Source organism: Mus caroli, chromosome 19, assembly GCF_900094665.2.
Source record: "Mus caroli chromosome 19, CAROLI_EIJ_v1.1, whole genome shotgun sequence".
Taxonomy (NCBI): domain Eukaryota; kingdom Metazoa; phylum Chordata; class Mammalia; order Rodentia; family Muridae; genus Mus; species Mus caroli.
This window is the reverse complement of record NC_034588.1, coordinates 16748144-16753355: the sequence shown is the minus strand read 5'-3', so window position 1 is coordinate 16753355 and position 5212 is coordinate 16748144.

Genomic DNA, 5212 nt, shown 5'->3' with positions numbered 1-5212 from the left:
AATTGTCACTCTAAAATTAACAGTAAGAGACTCCACTAACACAGTGCCAAGAGTATCACTTCATAATGATCCAGTCATAATTCTGTGCATTATAACCTCTGTTTGTTAGTAATTATATAGAAGAATGAACATCTTAAAATAATTTAGATTCCCAACTCTGTAGTACTAAAAATTCAGATCAGACCTACTCATTTAACTGAAATGTGTGCAAGTGGGAGCAGCTAGAGCTTTTCATATATGTTTTGATACATTATTTTCAACTAAAAGTAATTTTTCAAAATGCATTTTAGTATCCCAGATGGGAAAGTAGAAATGGAAAATAGGGAAGATATTTCACTTGATTTTGGAAGGAAAGCACATCAATTAACAGATTTTAAATTATTGGCCTGCTTTCACAAATTAATGTATTTTGAGGCAGTGTGTATATGCAGAAAGGAAGTTTCATAGTATCTGATACTATTCCTTTAAGAACTGTAACTTCAGCAGAAAAAGTAATGAGTTGAAAGAATTAGAAAGACATCAGGAGCATTCTAACAATTAGGAGAATCTGTTAATTAGCACAAAATATGAATTTTAAGCTGCCTTGCTCATCAAATCATTTATTTTAATGAAGCAATGTTGATCAGACATCTTACTAACAAAAAATAATTATAAGAGAAAATCAAATAAGCAAAGACATCCTGAGGAATTGTGGTATACAACTACAAAATGGAAGTTCACGCAAAATAGGGATTATCAAGTCATGTACCTTATTCATTTTAGGAGTTTTCTCAGGATTTTTTCGTTGGAATTTTTTCTTTCTAAGTATCAAGGGATTGTATGTCTACCACACAGGAAAAAAATTAAAATGGCACCCTAGGCTTGTCATCTTTTGTGAGTAGATAAGATAAATGCAACTTGGGGCTCATCTAAAAAAGAGATTGGAATGTTGACTTCAGTTTATTCATGCTGGATCCAAGCTGAAAGATCCTTTCTGCCATCTAGTTTCTATGGTGCCAGAAAATACCATACAGGCTTCCATAAGAGGGAAGCAGTTTGTATCTGTACACATATGTGGACACCATGAACCTCAACAATAACCACAACAGCAAAAAAGTATGTCAAGGTGTATCAAGTGGCAATCATACTGGTGGTCACCTACAGGTGTCTAAATGAAGATAAGTCTGACTTAAATACAAATAAGATTTTCAGGAGGGAATATATTTCAATAGGAGCAAAATCATGTTTGATACTAGAAAGCTAGCTAAATTTCTAAGGCTAGTGAAGTCATGGACCTAATAGCCACAAATAATATAAAATATCTTGCAGTAACTCTAACCAAACAAATGAAAGACCTGTATAACAATACCTTCAAGTCTCTCAAGAAAGAAATTGAAGAGGATCTCAGAAAATGGAGAGATCTCTCATGCTCATGATGGATTGTTAGAATTAATATAGGAAAAATGGCCATACTACCAAAGGCAATCTACAGATTAAATACAATCCACATCAAAATCCCAACATAGTTCTTCAAAGACATGGAAATATCAGTTCTAAAATTCATCTGGAAAGGAAACAAAACCAAAAACAAACAAACAAAACTGAATAGCATAAACAATTCTTAACAATAAAAGACCGGCTGGGGAAGTCACCATTCCTGACCTCAAGCTTTACTACAGAGCAATAGTGATAAAAACTGCATGTTATTGGTACAGAGACAGACACGTCAATCAATTGAATAGAATTGAAGACCCAGAAACGAAACCACATACTTAAAGACACTTGATATTTGACTAAGATGATGCCAAAAAATACTCAACAGACAAAAGAAATCATATTCAACAGATGGTGCTGTTCTAATTCTAACTGGCTGTCTGTATGTAGACAAAAGAAAATAGACTCATATTTGTCACCTTGCACAAATCTCAAGTCCAAGTGGATCAAAGACCTCAACATAAAGCCAGATACACTGAAGCAAATAGAAGAGAAAGTGGGAAAGAGCCTTGAACTCATTGGCACAGGGCGGGGGCAATTTCCTAAACAGAACTCCAGTGGCTCATGCTCTAAGATCAAGAATTAATAAATGGGACCTCATGAAACCAGAAAGTTCCTGTAAGGCAAAGGGATGGAAATGGAGAGGAGCCTGAGAAAAAGAAGGTCCAGCAACAGGCCCAAAGTGGGATCCAGCTCCAGGGGAGGTCCTAAGGCCTGAAACTATTACTGAGGTTATGGAGTGCTCACAAAAATGGACCTAGCTTGACTGCACTCCGGAAGACCCAACAAGCAGGAGAAAGAGCTCAATGCAGATATTTGCTCCCATTCAATGGACAGAAGTTGCTGACACCTGTCATTGAATTAGGGAAAGGCTGAAAGAAGCTGAGGAGCATGGGGACTCCATAGGAGGGCAAGCTATCTCAATTTATCAGACCCCCCGAGATCTCTCAAACACTGGACTACCAAACAGGCAGCATACACCACCTATTTACCTTCACTTGTTTGCCTTGTCCAGCCTTGATATGAAGGTATATGTCTAGTCTTACTGCACCATGTTATAATGAGTTCAGTTGATATCACTGGTCAGTCTGCTGTTCTTTGAAGGAAAATGAGAAGCTATGGAACTAGGGGAGAGGGGAGGTGGGACGATGCTAGGATGGAGGTGATTGGGATGTATTGTATGAGAGCATAAATCAAATCAAGTAAAAATAAGCCAGTTGTTTTCTTGATTTCTAGTTCTTGAATTGCATATATATATTGGATTTCTGTCTTTTAACAGATGTGCACTTGGTAAAAATGTTTCCCCATTCTGTGGACTGCCTACTTTTTCAAAATGATGATGCCCTTTACTGTGCTGACGCTTTGTCAGTTTCATGAGGACCCATTTATTAATTTTTAATCTTTGTACCTTAACTAAAGGTGCTCTGCTTAGAACGTCTTTTCCTGTGCCAATGAGTTCAAGGCTATTCATCACTTTCTCTCTGTCAGGTTCAGTGTATCTGGGTTTATGTTGAGGTCTTTGATCTATTTGAAGTTGAGTTTTGTTCAAGATAATAAGTATGGGTCAGACACGCAGTTTGCCCAGGACTGTTTGTTGAAGATGCTGTCTTTTTCCAGTGTATACTTCATATATATATATAGTGTGTGTGTGTGTGTGTGTGTCTGTGTCTGTGTCTGTGTGTGTGTGTGTGTGTGTGTGTGTGTGTGTGTGAGTGTGTCTGTGTGTGTTTCAGGTCTCCAAGGTGTGCAGGTTATGTCTGGAAATTAAATTTGACTCCATTAATCAAAGTTCCTGGGTTTTTTGTTGTTGTTGTTGTTTTTTTTTTTTTTGCCAATACCATTCAGTTTTTATTGTTATAACACTATATTGCAACTTGACATCAGGGATGATGGTACCTCAAACAGTTCTTTTATTACTCAGAATCATTTTTTAGCTATCTTGGTTTTTCCTTACATGTAGGAAGATGAAAATTATCCTTTTGAGGTCTATGAAATATTGAGTTGGAATTTGGATGGAGATTGCATTGAATCTGTAGATTGCTTTAGTAGGATAGGCATTTTTACCATATTAATCTTACTGATGCCTGAGCATAGGAGATGTTTACATCTCCTAATATCTTCTTCAGTTTCTTAAAGTTTTCTCATACAAGTATTCACTTCCTTTTTTTTTTCAGTTAACCCCATGACCTTTTGTATTATTTGAGGCTAGTGTGAATGATGTTGTCTCCCTGATTTCTTTCTCAGTTCCTTCATTATACTGATGTGCTAGGATTTTCTTTATTATGAATTTCTTTGAATAAGATATTCAGTTGTTCTAACTGTAATGGCTGACACTCCCTATTCCATCTCTTGTATTCTGTGGCTGAACCTGACTTCTGTGGTTCCTCTTTGAGTTTATCAATTTTTTTATTTACAGATATCCCTCAGTTTGAGTTTTGTTTATTGACTCTATTTCCACATTCATTTGTTGAGATGTTTTGTTCATTGCCTTCCACAGGTTTGTTTGAATTTTCATAGATTTCTTTAAGAGATTTGTTAATTTCTTCATCAAGGACTTCTATCATATTCAGAAAGACTATTTTAGGATCTGTGTCTTGTACTTCAGCTATGTAGCAATTCTCAGAGTATACTGTGGTAGTGTTTCTGGACTTTAAAGGAGTCATACTGTCCTGGCTGCTATTGATTGAGCTTTCCTGCTGGCTTTCTGCATCTGTGTTTGAGGTGATTGCAATTCAACATGCTAATGTCTGGTCTTGTCTTTGTTAGATAGGTGTTTTATTCCTTGGTTTCTGTTGCTATGATTCTTAGAAGGGTATAGTCACTTTGTGCTGGATTTTTTGTTGAAAACTCTATCATTCTGCTAAGTGTGGCTGCATGAGTTTCACAGAAAAATGCTTTTCTATGAATTGGGGGACTTGGAGATGGGGATGGGCTAGATGTTGGGTCTAGGAGAGTCACAGGAGGGAGGAAAGCAGGGTGTTAAACTATGATTTGCCTAGTCTGCTGTGTAGGTATCACTCCTCATCATAAAATCTCCTCTCTACAGCCAATCAAGATCATCACAGAAAAACCACAATTTGGTGCAATGCGTGAATCAAGTGATCACTTGGAGCCAGACTCCAGTGGATACATCTACATCCCAGCTCTAGTCTCCGTGACTCTTGAAACTTCCTTGAAGATGGGACAGAAAGATTATACGAGCCAGTGAAATAGTATCTCCTAGACATGAGTGTATAAACATGATCTGAACAATGGTAATATCTACAGACATATTAACATTAAAAGGAGAAAAAACTCATGAGGCCATATGCCTGCCTAGATGAGTAACTACAGAGAAGTGATAACTGATAAGAAAATGAGAGCATTTCCTAGAGACAGACCTTGCAATTGATTTTCCAATACAAGGTCTTTAGTTCCAAAATTATATACACACAAACAAAAATATGTAGCTGTTTCTGCTTGTGTGTTTATGTATGATAGATAGGTAGGTAGGTAGGTAGATAGACAGATAAAAGACATTAGGGAAGAAGACTGTATTAAAATTAGAGTGAAGAGGGACCATGTAAGGAATTGGGTGGGACCCCAAGGGGTAACACAGCAGAAAGGGAAAAGGAAATTTGATATAATTATATTTTAATATGTATAAAAATATTGTGAGACTATGCCGGGGCCTAGCAAACACAGAAGTGGATGCTCACAGTCAGCTATTGGATGGATCACAGGGCTCCCAATGGAGGAG